Here is a 23,156-nt window from a genome sequence, read left to right on the forward strand (position 1 = left end):
TTCATTGTTGAGCAGGTGTAACGTGCTTTGTCTAAAACTCAGCAGCTTCCTGTGCAGCTGCAGAATCGGAAACAATCGGAAGCGCTAATCGCTGACGGCAGCGTGGAAGTCCCTTCGCTTTCCCACCGAGCTTCACCCGCCTCAGGTCTGGACATCGCACTCACCGCCGGAAACCGTCTGTAACGAGACCGTAGCATCGCTCCTAAAGCTACGAGTCCAGCTAGCATGTAGCACGTGTCTTCATCCTCCATGGACAGTTGGGAAAGTGCATATAAACAAACAAAGTTTTCTTAATCTGAATCTGAAATGAAACAACAACTACAGATTTATTAACCAGTTTGTTCAGCCAGAGGTTTCCTGCTGCCCTGGTCTGTCCTGCATTCAGCCCACGATGCTTCGTCCCACAGGTTTCGGGTCCTTGCAGCTCCTTCTATCCCTTCGTCTGGCTCCTTTCTAGGGACCGGGGTTTGCTCCAGGATCACAGGGTAGCTCGCTCTTCTTCTTCATAGTTTGTGAGAGGAAGTACGTGAAGGACGCGTTGTTAGCAATAACAAGACCTAAACGTTTCAGGTACCTGTTGATCTGATCGTGCAAAGGTGGAAATTCTCCCGGGTTCTGGTGAAGATGAGTCAGTACGGTGCATCTGCATCTGCATCTGCATCTGGTGGTAGGAACCAAGATGGTGGACGGTGTTTCCTTCAGGTAAATGTTTGGAGAACTCTGCGTTTGTCTCAAAAATGATCCAAACCCTTGTTTGTTTTGCGTTGCTCAATGGTTGGTTGGGTTAATTCGACCCAACTCCTGAGTGGTTTATGGGACAGCAGCGTATTTTTGAACCAATCACAGCTCTGGACATGAGTTGTGTTTGAGTAAACGCTGCATGATGCAACATGAACCCAACAACTTGTTATTTCTTAACTGGGTTCCAACTTTGATTCCTCCAGAACTAAACCACTTAGAGAGATTCTGACTTCAGTGATAGAAACATCAGAGTCTTGTCGTTAAAAAGAGACCGAGACCATGAATGAGCTGCAACATGTTCATGAGGATCAGGCTCAACCTCTGGAAGGAGACGTCCAGGTGGAGGGATTAGATCTGGTCTGGCCTGGGAAGACACTGGGATCTCTGGGAAGGTTTGTTCTAGGGACTAAACCTTGGTTATTTCATATCAGGGGGTCAAACTAATGTTGATTCAGAGGCAACATTCAGTAATAGAATAATAACCTACAAGTAACAAGAACTCCAGATCTTTAGTCTTTAGTGCAAAGAAGAACATGTTAATTAGCAGAATGTTTATACTTAATAAACTATCCTTCACATTCAAATGACGTTTCTTAAGAAAAATAAGTGTCTGGTTCTGTCTAGTCCTGGTTCTAGTCCTGGTTCTGTCTAGTCCTGGTTCTAGTCCTGGTTCTGTCTAGTCCTGGTCTCAGTGATATGTTCTGTTCAGTTATTGTCGTCTTCCGTGTAATTTGTCCACCTGCCGTATGTTTTCAGCTTTCAGCTTTGTATAAGAATCTTTCCACAGAAACCAGAGATGCTTTTATTGGGAATCAGAAGGCGACAGAGTGATTCCTCAGTAAACACAGGCGATACCGCTGCAGGCAACAGGCTGTGGCTGTGATTTGTAGCCAGCAGACCGTCAACATGTCACTCTACCTTCGGTGTGTTTAACAGACGTCTGGCCCGGTGCCAGAGGACATGCCTCCTTTACTCTACACTCCCTCACGATGTGGAAAAACCCAACCGGTGTCGCTTTCAGTCCGTTCACTCTTATCGTAAGGGGTTCAGTTAAAACCGCCTCTACTCTGAATACCACGAGCCGTCAAAGGAGCCTGATCCTTTCACAATGAGAGCTTGTTGTGTTGCCAAATAATGGGATGACAGGAAACGAATCGATACTCGTGCAGGTTTTTCATTTTGAAAGTACAATTTGATTTATTTGCGTAAATAACCTGTGATTTTCCACTTCAGACATCTTCCTCCTGAATATGACACCACCAGAGGTTAGAGCCGCCGTTACAAAAGAAACTGAAGTGTCCTAATGACCCACATCCATTACTGTACATAAGCTATGTACATAAACTGGCTGTAAGTGGATTATTAACACAACTCAAACTAGAGGTCATTCTTTATGACTCCTCACTGGTTGTTTCACCTTCCAGACCTCAATTAAGGATCAGCTGATCTACACAAAACGAAAGCTGGTAAATATTCTGCTTTTCATCGTCTGCAGCTCGGCCCCTTTAATCCCTGGGTTTGATGATTTGCATTGACGTTCAGAGCAGGAAAAGAAAGTCAGGCTCGTTTCCTTTCAAGCTTTTTATAAAACCATTGTAATTCATTGTGTTGGTGCCAGAAAGCTTTGTCCTGACGGTGGAGCCAGAGTCAGATTGACAACTCTCTGCCTCACCTCGGCGAAGTCGTCCTTCGTCCTCCAGCGAATGGCTTCATGCTGTCATTCATCCAGGCGGTAGTTCCTCTCTGCAGCGTCTCATTACAGGCGGCGTGGACTCAGTGGGACGTTCCTCCTCCTCTGCAGCCCTCTCCTGGTGGACGCTAGACCTCCAGACGTCACCTCTCATTTGTCTTTGGAAACAATGGCACAGTTATATAATCACATTCCTCACATGCCTCCACAAAAAAAGAATAAAGGGGATTTAACAAGACGTTTTCAGCCCGGACCTCTTTAATCTGAATCTCTGAATACATGAGATCTCTGCAAGATCAAACTGGTTAGCATCTCTGAGACCTAACATACTTCAAAACCCAAAAATAAAACTATGAACTCTGACTCTGAGGCTTTTAGAGGAATACAAGTTTCCGAGAAGATTCGTTAAAACCCCAAACGAAGAAGTGCTACTCTTAGCTGGGAGGCTAGGAAGCTAGGGAGCGTTACTAACAGCTGGGAGGCTAGGAAGAGCTACCATTAGTGGGAAGGCTAGGAAGAGGTATTAGTAGCTGGAAGGCTAAGTAGCGCTACCTTTAGCTTGCATGCTAGGAAGCCAGGAAGCTAAGAACTATTAACTGGGGCAGGGCAAAGGAGGAAGACAAACAGGATCAGATTTTTTTTCCTCCTTCCCCCTTTTTTTTCCTGTTCCAGATGTTCTTGTTTGAACCTTAACTCTCTCGGTCATTTACAGCTGAGGACGTTTTAAGAGTCTCCTAGTCCAGTTTTGTTTTTCACCTTTTTTTTGGGGGGGGGGGGGGTTAACTATGACCTAGATGGCTGAAACCCTTAGAACACAAATCTACTCAGTAGATCTTTGTAGATTTTGCATGATAAACCATAAACAACATTTGGAGGTGCTGCAAATCAGTTCCAGTTTGTTTTATTTGGCCTGGAAACCAAGGACCTTCACCTATGAATTATTTTTCTGTTTGTTTGGACGACAACCAACTGTCATTTCCTGACTTCAGAATGTACCGAGGTCAAATACTGAGGACGTTGGACGTTACATTGCTGACGACCTGTCTGATGGAAGGGACATCTGCAGACAGTATGAGACAAGATGATGCTTCAGAAGTCTGGTATGTCCTCACCATCTGTAAAAAAAAAAAACCCTCTATCGTTCCTCTGGTGGTTTATGTGACAGCAGCATCTTCATGAACCAATCAGAGCTCTGGACTCCCGCTGTGTTTCAGTAAATGCTGCATGATGTAATATGTCATTTTCTTCTGTTTTCATTGATAAGAGTCATTATAGGATTCAACCGACACATTTTATCAGATGAACCCAACAACTTATTATTTTTTTAACTGCGTTCCAGCTTTGATTCCTCCAGAACTAAACCACTTTTAGTTCTGGACCGAGACCATGAATGAGCTCCAACAGGATTCAGTTACTTTGACTATGTTCTAAATAGGGTTATTTAGGGTCTTTTTGCAAAAAGGTTGGAATGATAAGAGGTTTAAACGTTTAAAGCTTTTCGAATTCCCAACAGATCATCAGTCCTTACTCACAACATTTCAGAGAATGGAACTTCCACTAAGCTGCATTTTATGTACATTACTGTGTTATTTACATTTTCTCTAAAACTGTTAGTTTCATGTAATGATGGTATCAGGCTGAGTCACTGAACCTCCTTATTGCAACACTGGTGAACCACTGGTGTCCAAATCTAGATGTGGATAAATGTTAGTGTTTTGTTTGTCAGGTTTTTACTATGGAGCTTCACTGTGTCCTGAATAATGTTTTATTGACTGATTAATTGATTCTCTTTTGGAAGCTGATTGCAAACATCTGCCTGTCAAGTCAAGCCGTTTGGACGGAGGATGTTTATTCCATCTCAAGCTGGACATTTCATTCACCTACTTGAAACGTGTTGCATAAAAAAAAAAAAGGATTTCAGTCACTTCCTGAGTTTACGGGAAAATCCAACTCACACGCTGATGAGTTGATGTGACGCACAAATATCACCAACTGTGATCTGCAGATGCAAACATTCCTCATGTGACCAGCTTCAGTGGAAGTCCCGGTTTCAGAGAGCCAGGTGAAAACCACACATCACAATTCAGGAAGTCATCCTGCATCACTGTGACAAATTCCAAGGGTGTAGTGGGTTCATAGGTGACAAGCAGGTGACAGATTTATTAAAAAAAATGCTTTTATTCTAATTTTCACACGTGGCAAATTCATCCAAATTCATCAGCTACTATTAGCTGGAAGAGCTACTGTTGGCTGCGATGCTAGGAAGAGTTAGCGTTAGCCGGGAGACTAGGAAGCTACGAGCAGCTGCTATTAGCTGGGAAGCTAGAAAGAGCTACCATTAGCAAGAAGGCAATAAAGCTAGAATGCTAGCTACTATGAACTTGCAGGCTAGGAATACCTACTATTGGCTGCAATGCAGGAAGAACTATTAGCTGAGAAGCTAGAAAGAGCTACTATTAGCTAGGATGCTACGAAGTGCTACAATTAGCTGGAAGCTAGGGAGAGCTACTATTGGCTGGGATTCTAGGAAGTTAGGAGGAGGAACCATTAGCTGGAAGCTAGGAGACGCTACTAAGCGATTTAGAGATTTTCTCACTGAAGTGTGTGTTTATACTGTTACACTCAGTTTCTTAAACATGTGTGATGTTTACCAGTAATTATTTAGATGAGCCTCCCTCCGTCATGTTGCGTACTTGATGTTGTAATTTCCTGCATTTCTCATGAGGCCGTTTCAGGTTGTTTCCAGTCATCCTCGAGAAAATAAACAAACAAGACTGTAACTCAGTCATTCTTGTCTCACGCTCAGGGCCGAGGGTAATTCCAGGAGTTAAGCTGTGATTGAGTTCAGGGGTGTGGTTTGCTCAGGTTTACAATTTCAAGAGATGCGTTTATATGAAACGGTCCAAATTTAAAGCCATCTGGTTCACCTGGTATTAGCGGGGAGGCCAGGATGAGCTACTATTAGCTGAGAGAACAGGAGGTTCTCTCAGGGGGCTGGCATTAGGCGAGAGGCTAGGAGGGGCTAATATTAGCTGGGAGGCTGGGGTGAGCCACAATTAGCAGAGAAACTAGCAGGCCAAGAAGAGAAGAAGAGGTTAGGAAGAGTGACTCTTAGCTGGAAGGCTAGGAAGAGCTACCATTAGCTGGAAGGCTAGGAAGCTAGGATCTCAGTTACTATTAGCTATGGGGCCAAGACACTAGGAGGCGCTACTATTAGCTGGGACAAAACATAAATTCAGAACAGAGGAACCGAACGAGAACCTCCAAGCTGTGCGGCGTCTAAGAACAACGAGGCCACCTGGAGTCAAACTGAAGCGGTTCTACTGTTCGTATTATATGGACATAAATCTGCAGCATCCAGCAGCTTGACCTCATTCCTTCCCTCCAGTGTTGAAATCGTTACAGTTTCTGTTTGTGTGGTCACAAAGAAGACAAAGAACAAGTGTCCTAATGTTTCTAATGTGATGATAAGAGGCCAGGAACCAGATAAGAGACATTCATTCATCTGGATTTGACTCAGGAACATTAGAAACATGATAAACTCCTCTGAAGCGCCTGTTTCTTCTCTTCAGTTTGACGTTAGACCTCAGGTATCAAACACACAAATACATAAAGTGAAGAATGACAACAGACGTTAAACTGAACGGACACGATCACTGACATTCCTGTTGTCCAGGTTTTATTTCATTGGTCAACAGATATTTTCCCTTTAACCACGTATGTCGACCTCTCTGGTCCAGTTTAGTGAAATCACTCTTCTTGTTAATGTGTAACTCACTGTGTTACACTCACACTCACTGGGTGATGCATCAAAACCTGCAAGTTCCACGTGTCTTTGCTTATTAAATCACCCACGGCACAAACTAGTGTGGAATCCAGTTATTTTATGAGAGTTTATTAAATGTAAACACGCTCCTCGTGTATTCGTTCTTCTTCGCACTGAAACGAATGTGATTAAGTCTGGAGCTGTCGTTGCTGATTGGCTGTAGAAGCTGTGTGTAAATATGCTGCTGCAGGAACCAGGTGAGCGTGGGCTGCAGGAATGCAGGAGCACAGGCTTCAGGACGACTGAAAGCGAAACCGCTGCAGGAATCATCACATTTGACACCGTGAGCGACGGGCGACGCCCACGGGTGATAAATGTGCTGCGGATTATCACCAGTATTCGCTCACTTGCTTTTACACGCAAATAAACTTAAGTGGAATCTCATTCATAATCCACCGGCGGAACTCTTCAAGGAACAGTCTCCATCTAATTCATCCCTAAGATTAGGGTGAATTATGATTTGATTTATGATGTATTATTTTATTTTTATTGTTCATATATATATATATATATATATATATTTATTCAATTGCTTTATTATTATTTATATTTGATTCTATTTCTTTTACTTTCATTAGTTTTATTAATATTTAAAGTATTGATAATAAACTGGTCACATGTTGCACTCGTGTAAAACACGAGGTGAGGAGGAGAAACCTTCACATTTCTGCTGCGTCCTGAGACTCTGAGTCTGGACGTGAAGAAGGAAAACGTGAAGGTTTCCCTCCGTCGCTCCGTCGCGTTTGAACTCGGGTGGAGAATCATCGGCAGTGATGGAGCTGTCGCTGTGGATCAGACGGAGACAATAAGGACGTCGACTCCCGGCAGGAGGTCGGAGACGGAGGTGGAACACGTGCATTAACCCTCCTGTTACCTCTGGGCTCCGTCTGACCCCGTTCGATGATTAACCTCTAAATATATCATTAACTTCATTAAGGTTCTGCTTCATATTTAATGACTTTCCCTAATTTAATGAGGACAAGGCCCCGACGTGATATGTGTTATTGTTCTAGATATTAGTCCTTTGAACCCGTTGTTACAGAGAACGAGAATGTGAAGTTAGATTAAATGATGTAAAGTCACTTAAACGCGTCTCTTTCCAATGATCTGGTTGTTTCTCTATAGTTGAAAGAAACATAAAGAACATGACAAATAAACTTTGGGATGAAATATTAATTGTAATCATTTTCTGGAGGTTTAATTTGCTGGAGTCAAACTGATAAAAAGACTTTCAAAGACACGTTAGTACGAAGAAGCTCTGCAGCCGTGCAACATTTTTTAAGATGAGACTCAGAAATGACCTTTTATTCCGACTTAATAATTATTATTACGACTCAGAAGCAGCGTGGTTAGCCTAGCTTAGCATAAAGGCTTTAAGTGTTGGATGCCAATGCAAATAATTCCTGCAGGATTCTTTTACTTCCCTAACGACAGTGAACAGTCAGTTCAACCTCCACCACATTAAGTCATTTGGTTACATCATCGCGACAGTTTCTCGTTCCTTCCAGCAAATTACAGATGTGTTGAGACATGAATCAGCTGCTTTCATCCCACTCTCTTCTGTCTTATAACGTTTTCATTTCCTTATGTGACGTCAGTCAAAATCAACTATACGACACCATGATTGTCACTTATGCCACTTCCACAGAATCATTTAAATATAACGAACCTTTAGCCAAACACGTTTAGCTAAAGTGTTTTTAGCTCATTTTTGATTTAACTGTTTTCAGTTAACTGTGTTTTAGCTAATTTTATTTATTTTTTTAGCTATTTGTTTTTAGCTATTTGTTTTTAGCTGGGTTTTTTGTTTGTTTTGTTTTTTTAGCTGTTTTGTATCTAACCACGTTTTAGCCGAGTGCTCAGGTTGGTCCCGGAGGATGAGGTCAGCTGACTCCCTGAATACACTGAAGGAGCAGGTTCTTCCATCTTCCACCAGGATTCATGGGGCTCAGAGAGAGAAAGAGGTTCAGGGAGCATGAGTCCAGACCAGAGTCCAGACCTGAACCCAGACCTGAACCTAGACCAGAGACCAGACCAGACCAGACCAGAGTCCAGACCTGAACCCAGAGAGAATGTTTGGGACGAGCTGGAGACTCAGACTCTGACATCATCAACACAAGATCTGAACTAAAAACACTGGATGGAAGAAACCTGGAGACACTGGAGAAGCTTCTTATTGAACCAATGGAGTCAAAGCTGGAGAAGCTCCGCCCACAGACTAGAGGGAAGAAGCTCCGCCCACAGACTAGAGGGAAGAAGCATTATAACTATTATGTCGTAATGTGCAAACAAATGAGTTTTGCAACACAGTAAACGTTTCACTTTCAGGCTGCGGTCGTCGTCTTCCTTCTATTGCCGAGCGTCGTCGCTGCCACATACCTGAGAGGAGCTGAGGCGAGACGAGACTCGCAGCACCTGAACTCTGCAGGTTTATCTGGGTCAGCGCCAGCAGCTCCTCCAGGGCTTCATGATGGAGCAACTCCAACTTTAACCCTCCAGGAACCAGGAACCATGTGTGCTAACGTGGTTCCTGGTTCCTCTCAGTGAGGTTTAGTGTCATGTGGTTTTCATTGTCATGTCTAATCAGGGTCTAATGTGGTCTACAAGGTCCCCCCTCTGATCTGGTTTATCAGGAACCATGAAGAAGAACAAGTGTCCTAATGTTTCTAATGTGATGATGTTGATGATGTTCTAATGTGACAAATACATGTTTACATTAGTTTAAGGACCAGGAACCAGATATGAGACCAGGAACCAGATGTGAGACCAGAACCAGATGTGAGACCAGGACCCAGATATGAGACCAGAACCAGATATGAGACCAGGAACCAGATATGAGACCAGAAACCAGATATGAGACCAGGAACCAGATATGAGACCAGAACCAGATATGAGACCAGGAACCAGATATGAGACCAGAACCAGATATGAGACTAGGAACCAGGAACCAGATATGAGACCAGGAACCAGATATGAGACCAGAACCAGATGTGAGACGTTCATTCATCTGGATTTAACTTGGGAACATTAGGTAAAAAGGTTAAATAGCTTCTTCTGTCCAGCGAAAACACTCTGGGGTTGAAATTTTGCAATTCCCAGTATTTCAGTGAGTGACCTATAAAGGGTGAATCCGTCAGGCCAGTGGTGCAACAACATTTATTCTCAATTTGAAACATTTTAAACGCATTGCGCCATCAGAGTGAGGAAACTACCAGAGGAACACTTGGTCCTGTGGTTGTTGTAGGCTCATCAGCTCTTTTCAGCCCAAACTGGACATCGAGACCCGACAGTAACATCCAACCTGAGGCCTCAGGACCTGGAGGAGCATTTTAACTGAGACCTGGGGCCTCATTTATCAGCCCGTGCATGGAAAAGGTTCTAGATTCAGCCGTAGGAATGAAATTTAGACTGTGTTGAAGTACAAAAAAATCCAGATTTATCAAACATGTGAGCACCGAACTGACCATATATGGCAGCAACAATCCCTTTAAGTATGCGTGGGGCTTTTTTTTACCCTCACTGAAATCATGCAAAGAGAATGTGGTGGTTTGATGTTGTTGGTGAAGTCTGTACGAGAACTGGACGTAACCTGAGGCCAGAGAAACGATTTCCTCCCAACGCTGCCGACTTGATTCTGTTTAGTGTCGGCTACGTGTCTCCAAACATCTCAGGGTGGACGCTGTAGAAACAGGAAGTGACATCATGGCGACCACCAGTTGCCATGCCAACCAGTCCATAAAGGTGTCTCGTGAGACTGTGAGAGTTGGAAAAAAACTGCTTTTAAATAGTTTATAAGTTCAGGATATAATGCAACGTTTCCTTGTAGCTGGTGGAGGTGGAGCAGAGCGTCGTAGGATTAATGAAACGGAAACGTGTGGGCGGGGCATCATTATCGTGGCTCCGCCCCCAGACCGCACTGATCAGACTCTGGCTCCAAAGTTACAAGATGGCGGCGCAGGTAAAATAGCGTCAGTTTGGACCAATGACATTTTTAAAAAAGCAGGAACACTCGACTAAAATTGGACAAAATGTCTGTGGACATTATTTGGGGCAAGTTCTTAGAGTGCACCTTCCTCCTCCTCCTCCTGTTACTGTAACACACTTTCCAAACATAGATCTTCATCTATTTCTCAATTCTGGTTTGGCAACAAAGGAGTTGCTGGTTAAACATCTGCTGAGTGGGTGAGTAAACAGACGATAACGTACGTGTTTACAGTCTGTGAACGTGGGAGGATGAAGAGGAAAGAAAATACCTTTCAAATTAAACCCGAGTCCGTCCGGTCCAGTTTAGACATCTGGTCAACACAACACTGTCGCATCAGTTCAGGGAACAAAGTGAGTCCTGCAGAGAAACATCCAGGTACGAGTTTCTGTTTTCACGTCATCATGATTATTCATGAGCACATTAAATATAAACCGTCCTCACATTAGATCAAATAAACGTATTAAACTAGATTCCCACGTTAAACACTTATAACATAAAACACTTTAATGGTCAGAGTTAGACGGAGTTAGACGTTAGAGACGCATGAATGTCCATCTAGAGACGACCTGGACCAGAACCAGACCAGAACCAGCCCAGAACCAGACTCTAAACCAGATCAGAACCAGACCAGAACCAGTCCAGAACCAGACTCTAAACCAGTTCAGGTCTGAACAAACTTCACTGGAAACTTGATCAAATAAAAAAAATATATATTTGATGTGTATTGAAGTGTTTTAATTTTAGAGGTTAACCCCCTCCTCACCTCCATCCATCCATCGTTCCTTCCTTCCTTTCTCTCCATCTTTCTTTTCCTTCCTTCTATCCTCCGTCTCTTTCCTTCCTTCCTTCTTCAGTCAGAAATGACTAAAACCATCCTTGTGTAAAAGTTTATTTGACGTGTATTTTAGTTTTTTGGCTCAAGCTCCGCCCACCAACATGGAGGGGGCGGAGCTTAGGACCTATACTGCAGCCTCCAGCCACCAGGGGGTGCTCTACTAGCTTTGGCTTCACTTTACAAGAGCTGATTCATGTTTATTTAAGTGTTTTCTTCTCATTTAAATGATTTATTAAAAGCTAATAAAAATAATAATTTTTATTAAACTCTTCTCCTCCAGGAGCTTCAGCCACGGCCGAGCGTTCGCCTCCGTTCAGCTGATGGAGGCAGGAAGTGGAGCGAACTGAGGATGTTTTGTCTCAGAGATTTATAGAAGAGCTCTTCCTGTTATGTCTGAACAGACTCTGGTGGATAATCAGGCTGAAACGTTCACGTTTCATCAGGAGACAGAGGCAAAATATCATGAAATAAAACACATAGTAGTTTTAAATCACTATACTTTATACTTTTACTTGAGTAGATTTGTGAAGAAGAAACTTTACTCTTACTCTGCTACATTAGGCTTAAATAAGCTCGTTACTTTTCTTTTTACCTCTTTGATATTGTACACGTCCTTATTTTTATACATACAACTCATTTTAATGTTTATTTTGACAGAGAGCGAGATTTTTCTGCCATAGGTTCTAACACGTGACAAACGGACAATTCACTGAAATATCAGAATTAAAAAAAATCTAACCTGGTGAAAAAGTACAAAGGTTTGGAAATTTGTATTACTTGTGCTTAATTTATTTTTTATTTATTATTATTATTTTTTTATTGAAGTACTTGAATTTACCAGAGTTATTTTAATTTAAGCTATTTTGTAATTAATTCATTTTGATTTATTTTATTGTTTGGATAAAATTTGCCTAAAGATAATTATTTTGTATTTTTGTCTGTGATTAAACGTTCGTGTTAACAAATAAATCAGACGTTACTCGTTCAGTTACTCAGTAATTATTTGGATGATATCATATATGATATCATATCATATTATTCTGAAGTAACAGCACTTTCACTTGAGTACAATTTTTGGCGACTCTACCTCTGATGACAACATATAACTGAGATCAGGAGGAGAAGACGTGAAGGAAGAGGAGGAGGAGGAGGAGGAGGAAGAGGAGGAAGAGGAGGAGGAGGAGAAGAAGAAGAAGGTCTGAGCCTCCGTCTGCCTCCAGAGGTCAGAGGTCAAGTTTACTGTTCACTTTATATATATATATATATATATATAGATAACCTCCTCCCTTCTTTCTCTTCTCTCTTGTAAATAAAGAGTCAATAAAATAAAACAATAGAAACCATTAAAGCAAATATTTCACTGTCAGTCCCTAAAGTTTCTCTCTTCCTGTCACCTTGAGACGCTCGTGTGTTTGCTTCACAACAATCCAACGCACAAACAGGATGTGAGGTCGGAGGTCAGCGGAGGGAGGAGGGAGGAGGAGGAGGGAGGAGGGAGGAGGAGGAGGGAGGAGGAGGAGGGGATGTCATGTCTCTCCTCAGAAGGAGACAAAGGAAGGAGGACAAGGAGACGGAGACATTTAAGGCATATGATGTAAATCTGTGTTCACCTGAAAAGACCGACTCCAAACAAACTGGTTCCAGTGAATCAAATAAAATGAATAAATCACTGATGAAGTATTTTTCTACTTTTTAAAGCAGCTCAGATCTAGTCCAGATTTCCTCTGGGATAAAACACAAATAAAAGTTAAACGTGCATAGAACATGAATCATTTACTGCAGCAACAGCTTTTGATTTCTCCAAAAGAGAAAAACTTTTATTCTACAGTCTCAAATAAATAGTTAATAATAGACTTAATTTTATGGCACTAGTGGTCCGTGCATTTATTTTATTTATTTTTATTTATTTCAGGTTTGGCTTTAAAACAACTGTTAGATTTTTATTTTTATTTTTTTTTTTTTATCTTTGTGTTGTTTCTCCTGAAGTTATTTCTTGTCCTCGACTGGTCCAGGTAAGAAGACATAAGGAAGAGGAAGGATGGAAGAAGAAGAAGGAGAAGAAGAAGAAGAAGGAGAAGAAGGAGAAGAAGAAGAAGAGGATCTACCAGGATCTAGAGGCTGGACAACATCTGAATTAGTTTGGCTCATTTCTTGTCACTGAAATGTTGATGCAGCGTCTGTGAACTCATCTTCTAGTGTGATTATGATATGAAAATAATTTAATTACTTACACCTGACTCTGATCACATTTAATGGTAGAGATGGGACAGACACTGGGAACCATGATGCTAACGATGCTAATGCTAACGGCAGTAACCAGACTGATCTGGTTCCAGTGAGTGTTTAATTAGCTTAGCATCCTTAGCTCTATAGCTGCATGGATGGAAGTGAAGCTTCAACACGTCTGAGACCAAACGTTTGTTAAAGTTTGTCTGGACTTCACCTCTAAAGATGCAACAAGGAGGAAACACCTGGAATTAGATCCAACATCTGACCACACATAGCATTAGCATTAGCATTAGCATAGCATTTTATTAACAGATCTGAAATGTAGCGTCTCTGATGCCTGACAGACCTCACACCACTGGTTTATTATTATTATTTATTTTATATTGGTTCATTTATTTCTTAACCAGTTTAAATTTTGTGTTCATTTCTAAAATCTCTTTTTGAGTTACCACTATTTCCTTTTGTTAATAGCTTTGTTTGATTGGAGAAGATTTGTTTCTTTCTTTTATTCTTTCTACGCGCCCAGAACCATAATTAATTTTTTTATAAATTACTTCTTTTTGCATTTTTCTTTAAACTACCTGAGTAACTTCATCAGTTATGACATTAATCCAAACTAACAGAAAGAGTTTCTAAGCTGAGTAATTCTAAATGAGAAAAGAGCTCAAGCTGAATCTAATTTACTGAATCTAAGGTGCATCTAAGGTTCCTCTGAATCCTGCAAAACATTATCTATAAATATATATTCTCCGTTTCCCAGTAACCGGATCTGATATGTAATCTCTGTACAGCAGCGTCACAGGCTCGTTTCGGAGGAAAAATGCTTATGTAATGGATAAAGGCTGAATGCTGGCCCAGATCACCCAAAACAAAACACAACTGCTTTTAATCTTCCAATTATTTCAATTCAGATTCTGTGTGATGCAGCTTTCACAGGAAACGACCACGAGGAAGACGAATAACAACTAAACTGGAGCTGATGGAAAAACTTCTACAAAAACCTTGATATGAATCAAATCACTTGTTTTACGCATCAACAGACAAAAAATATAACTGCTTTCTTATTTCATTTTAAACTTGAAACACCAGGAAGTAGACGGATAAACTATGACCTGGATGATCGAGAACCTTCACACACATTTTCAGACTGAAGTTTAGTGTTAAGTTCAGCTCTGATTCATGTTGTTGTTTCATGTTCTTCTCTACAGAAGATATCAATCACGTAAAATAAGTATTGAACGCATCACAGTGTTTCATAGTAAACACGTTTCTAAAGGTGCTATTGACATGAAATGTTTACCAGGTGTTGGTAACAACCCAAATAATCCACACATAGAAAGAAACCAGAACAAATGAGTCTCATGCTGCTCAGGTTCTTCCTCACAAACAGTCTTTAGATGTTGAATTTATTCTCTTCCTCTGAAGCCAGTGAGAGTTTCCTTGGCTCTGTGTTTGGGATCAGTGTCTTATTGAAACGTCCACCCTCGTTTCATCTTCATCGTTCTGGTCGACGGCAGCAGATTTTTATCAAGAACGTCTCGGTACATTTGTCCAGTTATATGAAGTTTGCCAGTAGCATAAGCAGAAAAACAGCCCCACACCGTGATGTTCCAGCTCCAGACTTCACTGTCGTACGGTGTTTCTGGGCTGATGTGCGTTGTGTCCCACTAACATCCAAACAGTTCAGTCTCACTCTCATCTGACCAGACTATGTTCTCCCAGTATTTTACAGGCTCGTCCGAACGTTGTTCCATTAAACTTTAAACAAGCTTCAACGTGCTTTTTCTTCAGAAACGGAGTCTGAGTGCGTCGCTTATTGTTTTCTTTGGAACTATTGTTCCTGCTGATTCCAGGTCTTTCTGAAACTCTACACTCGTGGACAAACTCTTCTGATAATTCTTCTCCTGGTCGTGGCCGGTTTGTGGTTGAATGATGTTGGATTATGGCCCCAACAGTTCCCACTGGAGCATTGAGAAGTTTAGAAAAGTTTATCCTTCTGGAACCAGTGGCATCAGGATGTTCAGCAACAATAAGGCTGTGAAGGTCTGAGCGAGTTCTTTGCTTTTACCCGTCATGAGATGATCCTTGTGTGACACCTTGGTCATGACAAACCTTTTTATAGGCGTCAGTTTGGACTGTTTTTCTGATCACTGATGGATTTCAGCCTTTTTCCACCTCCCTCTCTGCGTGTTTTCAATATTTTTTCCTTCTGTTATTTCACAATATTACACATGAACTTAATTTCTGAACTCATCTGTGTTCTGCCTCTTCCTCCTCTGGATGTTTTGCTTCACGATGTATAAACCGGAGCGGAGCAGCTATTGATTCCGAGGTGTAAAAAGGTCAAATAAACGTAAACAAAGAAAAACCCCGGTGTGACCGACCTGAGGCTGCGTACTTTTCTGAACTTTTCCTGGGAACAAATGATTTTCTAGAAGAGGGTTCTGGTCAGGATTCCTCATGTTTACAGTAAAAAGTGACGCCCTGATTTATGGCCTTTGCTTCGCGACGCGTGTTTTTAGTTGGATGTAAATATTTAACTGAGTCTCTGCTGCCTCTTATTCCTCATTAAAGTGTGATCTTAGCTCCTGTGGGTTTATAAGGACGTTAGAGACTTTACAGCTTGTTCTGAAACGTGCATCATTCTTCACATTCGTGAACTATTGAGATAAAACAGACCTGCACTTTATGGTTTCAGATTTTCTTCAACAATCCATAAGTTCACAAGTAAACATTCAACCAGGAAACATCTGCTGTGAGATAATTCATCAAGAAAACTCTGTGATGGTCTCCTTCCTTCCTTCCTTCCTTCCATCCCTCCTTCCTTCTTTCCCTCCTTCCTTCCTTCCCTATGTCACAGTGAAACAGTTATTGAGTAACACCGAACCCATTACCACCCCCTGTGTTCTGTGGAAGAAAACCCGCGTGGATTTGCCCTCATTCTGAAGAAAACAACGAATGAACCAAATAAACAAATACATGAATCACTGATGAAAAGGACGATTATGACCGGGGGTAAACTCCTCTCACACTTTGCCTTTGAGGTTTCAGTCGCTGCTAAAAAATCACCGCGGACACAGGAGGTGTTTTTCATCCCTGCGGTTTGTTGGTGGTTGTGGTTCAAAGTGAGAAGCCTCAGGTTAAAGGGAACAAAAGCCCTGAACGCTCGCGCTGTTTCGCTCACTCAGTTTGTGGTCGTGTGGCTGAAACATGACTCTGACGGTTCACGCATGCATTCCTGCATCAGTCTCATGTACAGCGTTTGGACACCAGCCAGTTCACCAGGTAAACCGTGACAGGGAAACAAAGCCGTGATTCTTTCCATGTCGACGTGACGGCATCACAGAGTTATAGCTGATTTTGTTGGCAGAACATCCACGATGCTAATCTCCTGTTCCACCATATCGCTCTATTCTAGCGTGAAACCAACAGCCAGGTCTGCTTTGATAGATTCCATTTGATAAATTTACTGTCATTAGACATGGCAACGCAATGATGGAACAGTAACACTCTGTAGTTTTAATGGAAGAATCCGGGTTATTATAACATCGTTGTGTTCTCCTTGGTACAAACATCTATTTTCCATGTGTTTTACCTTCATAGTATTTCTATTGAGCAGTATTTACTGTATTTTAAATCATAGGACGTTTTTGTGAACATATGGACAATATTTAAACATATATATAGGTGAGTGAACAGAGAACACACAATGACTGGCTGAGCTACTGACATATTCTACAGATGGATTCAATGTAAGTAGATTATAAACAGGAAGGAGAAGATCATTTACACTAAAGGAAATGGCATTAAATAAATAAGAACCAGTGTAGTATTTAGTCCTGTGCAAACAGACTATTTAAAGTGTCCAGTGGTGCAGTGATGGTGTAACAGTCTTACACTTTCTAATAGACAACGGTTACAACTAACAACAAACTCAACAATAAACAATTACTTCTCTGAACTGCTGTTGGGCTGGTGCTTTACTTATTTTATTTTTATTTTAACTTAAGTCTTTTAGAACCTTAACTGAGTCTTTAACCTATTTTTGCTATGTTTGCACAGATCTCAGACAGAAACACACTACGACACCACTGGTGTTAGAAACCACCGACACCATGCGGACGTCCAATAAAACAGGACGTTGCATCTGAAGTAACGAGGTGACTGTCATCACTAAAGCAAGAAAACACACATGTCAAATCCAGCAGAATGTCTTCAATGTCCATACGAGAAAAGGGTAAAAAAATACACATAAAACATGTGAATATAATTCATAATAAATGTTAGAGTTCTCCTGTCAACCAAGAGGTTGGACAGACTTTCCCCACAATATCCAGAAAATGTCTTTCTAAGAAGATGCAACCAGTTGGTTAGGTTCTACTTCCTCCATCATTCAACAAATAGCTTTAAATACAGGTTTAAATACAGCTGTTTACCACTGAAGGGCAAGGAACCATATATGGAACATTCATTAATCTTGATTTTATCAATGAAAATTAAAAAAGTAAAACAGTTATTTGTCGTCCTACAATAACACTGGAGTTAAAGTTTAGCCCTAAAGGGTTAAACAGAGCAGCTCTCTGACCGTCCAATCAGAGGAGGAGAAAACACCGACACTTCCTAGAATACCAACTAGAAATGTGACAGCATCATAACAATGTGTTTCAGTTTTCATTGTGGACGTCCAGGCAGATTTATTTGACTCTGACTGAAATATGACTGGAAGTTGCACTGAAGGAAGCTCCACAGCTGCTACTGGGAACAATTTAATAAGATTAATTGGAAAATATTCAAATGTAAGTCAGTGATTTTGATCATGTTTAAGCCAGAAGAGAAGTGCATGGAAATCTGCCTGGTTAAATTAGCCAGCATCACCATTAGCATGGCTATTGGCGTAGCCATTAGTGTTGACTTTGACGTTATTTTTAGTGGTGCTGTTAGCGTCTCCATTAGAACTTCTATAACACATCACCTTTTGTGTCGCCAATAGCTTTTATTTATCTCACTTTTAACTTTAGCACGCTATTAGCACCATCTTTAGCATCGTCTTTAGTGTCCTTCATCCTTGCTCTGGGGGTTTCAGGATGAATTTTATGTTTCTAATGCTATATAAATAAAAGTGAATTAAATCGAATTGAACTGTGAGCATTTAATGCCACTGGCTTAATAGCATAATTGCCTATGTCATCTATTGACTTTCTGTTACGATATCAATAAATATACCAATGTGTTTTTCCCGAAAACGTTCAAACATGTCTTGGCCAATTTTGCTATTAGGCTAAGACATGTAAAGTATAACTGCTTAATATTCTCAAACAAAAACCACAGAAACACGTTTTGTTGGATGTCCAGTCAAATACAGAGCGACACGCTGGAGCACGAATGGATCTACAAGTCCTGACCTGGAGGTTCAGATTAGCTAATCCTGCAGCAGAAAAGGAAACATGTGCGTCTGGATGCAGAGCAGGAAGTTGGAAAAGACTCGGGTACAACTGCAAACAGACTTTCCAGACAAAGAAAGATTAGAAACTCATTGCAGGGGGAGGGCGGGGGCTGTGCTGCAGACAAACTGAACCAGTTGTCTGGATTCTGATCAGACGGCTCTTTCCTGGTTCAGCTTTCCTGTAATGTTTGGTTTACGTCACTCACAGGCGGCCGGCTGCAGATTCTTATCAGCAAACTCATTACAAACCTTTCTGCAATAAATAACCAATTCAAATAAAAATCACTGCTCTCACTGACACCAGAGAGGAATCTGCAGACTTCCTGAAGGCATTCTGGGAAATGCAGGCCTTTATTCAAGAATCAAGAATCAAGAATCTTTATTGTCATTATGCAAGGCACAACGAAATTCTGTTCATGCAATGAATATTGCATGTATAGCAGCATGTTTAGACAAGGTGCAGTGCAGTATCAGAGTCTATCTGGCATCTGCAGGGGTTTAATGCTCAGTCTCTGGATGGGGGGGTATGTGAGGAGATGGGGTGATGGATTTCACAGCTCTGGGGAAGAAGCTGTGTCTGTGTCTGTTTGTGTTGGTCTTTATATTCCTGAACCTCTTCCTGGAGGGAAGAGGCACAAACATGTTTCTATCTGTGGTTTATAGCAGATGCAAAACAAATAAACAAATAACATCGTTGTGACTGAGGTTAAACTATTAGATGAATAATAGTGAAACAAAGACACCATCCAGATCGTCTACAGCAGGACTCAAACCGACGACCTTTAAATCCCTTTTTCCTGTATCTGACTAAACATTGAATGCACCACAGAGCCATGTGACCCTCAGGCAACCAAAACAAACCCCGACCAAACCACAGGTAAAAGCACCAACATGTTTGCTTCGTTTTCATCCATTCGTCGGTTCCTGTGTAGATCTTCAAAACCTCAAGAATTTGAGTTTCTAAAATCATCTGATTTGTTGATCTGCTGTTGTGGAAAAAGTTTATACAAATACAAGTTTGGAAAATCCTAGAAAAATAAAAAAGCACCACTTACGAATCTTTCGTGGAGTCCCCCAGGGATCTGGTCTTGGGCCGATCTTATTCTCCCTGTACACAAGTGTTTTTTGGTCTTTTAACATTTTTGAAAGAGTCTATTTATAATTATTTTATTTATTTATGAAGTTATCAGATTATTTCTCATTTCAGCTTTATTTGAGCGATAGCTGCTCTGGGTATTTTCACTTTTTATTGTGTTTTAACTTTGTTAGTTTGTTTGTGAAGGTACTTTTTGGAAATAAAACAGGAAAATTCAAAACTAAAAAACTTCAAACTTAATTACGGGATCCTCCAAAAAAAAAATCCAAATTGAACCTAACTTCCAACTCATAATTCTCGACATCTTTACGGGGTCAGGATGCTTTAATTTTAGGTTTTCAGTTTTCAGGTGACAGTAGAGACATGGGATTTAAGTGTAGCAAATATAAAGCTGTAAAATGATCAGGTTTAGAGGATATACCAGTATGATTTAATTTTATAACAACCCCGTGAAATAATGGAAACGCAGACATGTATAAAGTACTAGAGACGGAGACTTGAGTAAAAGTACAAGTACTCTATCAAAAAGTGACTAAAGTAGAATTTGAAGTCTTCTTTAAGTGCTACACTTAAGTGGAAGTACTAAAGTATTCGACAGTTTTGTACTTAAGCATTTCAAGTAGTTTATTTCAATATTTACTACTCAAGTACTTAAAATAAAAGTACAAGTATTGTGTTAAGTAGTTATTAAAGAAAGTGGTGAAAAGTTTGAATATCATCATTTATATCCTTTCAAATGTGTTTCAGTCCCTTTGGCTGTAGCAGCAGTACAAGTACAGGAATGTACTACATAGATACATGTACATGTACATGTATCTATGTAGATACATGTAGTACATAGATACATGTACATGTACTACATAGATACATGTACATGTACATGTACATGTAGTACATAGATACATGTACATGTACTACATAGATACATGTACATGTAGTACATAGATACATGTACATGTATCTATGTACTACATGTACATGTACATGTATCTATGTACTACATGTACATGTATCTATGTATCTATGTACTACATGTACATGTATCTATGTACTACATGTACATGTACATGTATCTATGTACTACATGTACATGTACATGTACTAGTACATAGATACATGTACATGTACATGTAGTACATAGATACATGTACATGTACAGTCACCAGCCTCAGGAGCAGCTTCCATTCACAAAATACTACATGAAAGATGAAACGCAGTGACTTTAAATGACCTGTTGGGGGCGCTGTGTTCAACTGTGATGTAAACTGATGAAACATAACGTTAGAGAGTCTCCCAGCATCGAGACCCAACGCAACAGCTAACAATGCTAGCTAGCTAGCTGGCTAACATTAAGCTAACTCACGTCAGCTCGGCTCTAATATTACTAATATTCTCCAACAGGAACCATAACTTTCATATACACGTTTGTTCACATGAGCGTCTTGCTAGCTCGACGTTAGCTAGCTAGCTAGCTATCATGTAGCTTTAGCCCATTGTGTGTTACCTTGGAGCAGACGCGTGTAGCGTGTTTGTTGTGTTGACGTGTAGCTGGAGCGGCTCCTTCCGCACTGTTTCATCCACTTCATCCGTTCATGTTGTGTTTCCAGCTTCAGGAAGAACTCGACCCACAAACCACATCCTTCAACATGTAGCTTGTTGGAGGCCGCAGCTAGAAGCACCTGGTTTCCATAGTAACGCTTTCTAGGATGTATGATTGGGGGCGGGGCTTTGAGAAAGGTCGATGGTAACGAGTAACGATGCAGCTCATGAAAAATGTATCAGAGTAAAAGTATTAAACTTATCAGAAATATGTAGCGAAGTAAAAGTGGAAGTAGGAAAAAATATATATATAAAAATATATATATAAATATATATAATACTCCAGTAGTGAACAGATGCAGCGTTTGAGTACTTAAGTACAGTAGTGAAGTAGTTCTACTTCATTACTGTACATCTCTGTGTAAGAGGCCATGAAGGTTGTGGTGTTCAGTTTAGTTTCTAACAATTGAGAGAGATGTTGATTTAACTTTTCATTTTCTAGAACATCTGAATCACAGCTTGTTCTAAAATATGTTTCCTCCACGATGATCATCCAGATGAAAGATTAAGATCAGAATGCCTTTATTAGTGTACGTGATAATCTGGACAGGATGTATATAGTTCACTGCTGACATATCTCTTGCAGCCACCACTTCCTGATGCAACATGTAAATATTTTTTGTACCGTAACATCTTGTCTCATCTCATTTTATCTTCTCCTTCTACACTAATTGCAAGTGTTTAGCATGACTGGACAGTCCTGACGAACGACTCCCTGAAACTGGGCGTCCAGCTGAATAAAGCAGTCCGGTAAAAGCAAGACCGAAAAAAAAAAAAAAGTGCCATTTTCTGGTGCAGATGGAAGTGAAAAACCACTCAACTCCTTTCACTTTCTGGGGAATCACAGTGGACGAAACTCAAAGAAGAGCTGTCAGTGTGGGAAAAAAGGTTCAGTGACTCATCAGTTTTAGTTATTTTAGATTTGGAGATATCTGAATCATCTGAATGAGACTCCAATGCACCTTTTTTTTGCATTGCGTGCATTAAGTTAGCATGCTAGCTGTTAGCCTCGCTGGTTTCTAGATGCCACCATGAGCCCACAGGCCCCATTTGTTGGCGTATATTGGATTTTTTTGTGTAGTAGGTATGACTGTTTGATCTGTAATGCATCTTTAAGTAAACAGATGAATCTTGACCTCTTGCTTTGGCTGAGTCACCAAATATTTATTTACTGGAAAACTGAGCTGGGCTTTTTTCCCCTTCCACACCTCTGACTGAGACTTTGGCGAGAGACTGGTGTAATCATGGCATTTTTGTGAAACTGTCCTGTCATCTGTGAAGTACGCACATGCTGTGTTTATTTCCCTTTTGCTATAACCAACGCTCGTCATCCTTTTCAGAACAAAGATGCAGAATTTGGATTGCTGGACACTTACGAATCGATGACTGAAAGAGGAACAAACTAAAACGGGTAAAGAGGAATCAGCTGCACAGTCTGAATGCTTCAACCAGGAACACATGTCGCCTTGCTGCGCTGTCCTCACAGGAAAAGCCCCGAAAAGCTAGTGGCACCACATCTTTATCAACAAACCTCTTCCTCTTCCTCTTCTCTCACAGAGACCTCCATTGTGTTCGCGGCCGCTCTGCCAATCTCTGATTAATTGATCCATCCGTCAGTGTTTACAGAGGAAGAGAGGAAACAGAGGTCATTATGTCGACATAAATCTGTGTGGACTCGCCCAATGTATATTTTAATAAACCTTATTTGACTG

At 40.9% G+C, this 23,156-nt stretch overlaps 1 long non-coding RNA gene across 1 annotated transcript; it reads right to left on the reverse strand.

Annotated features, from left to right (window-relative positions):
• Nucleotides 1-1,753: 1,753 nt before the first annotated feature.
• LOC125014114 lies at nucleotides 1,754-21,665 on the reverse strand. The gene is made up of 3 exons (XR_007113434.1): nucleotides 21,350-21,665; nucleotides 10,511-10,599; nucleotides 1,754-2,589 (listed from the first exon to the last, which is right to left on the reverse strand). It is a non-coding gene; the product is annotated as an uncharacterized LOC125014114 (long non-coding RNA).
• Nucleotides 21,666-23,156: the final 1,491 nt, after the last annotated feature.

Source organism: Mugil cephalus, chromosome 9 (genome assembly GCF_022458985.1).
Source record: "Mugil cephalus isolate CIBA_MC_2020 chromosome 9, CIBA_Mcephalus_1.1, whole genome shotgun sequence".
In the NCBI taxonomy this organism is placed as follows: domain Eukaryota; kingdom Metazoa; phylum Chordata; class Actinopteri; order Mugiliformes; family Mugilidae; genus Mugil; species Mugil cephalus.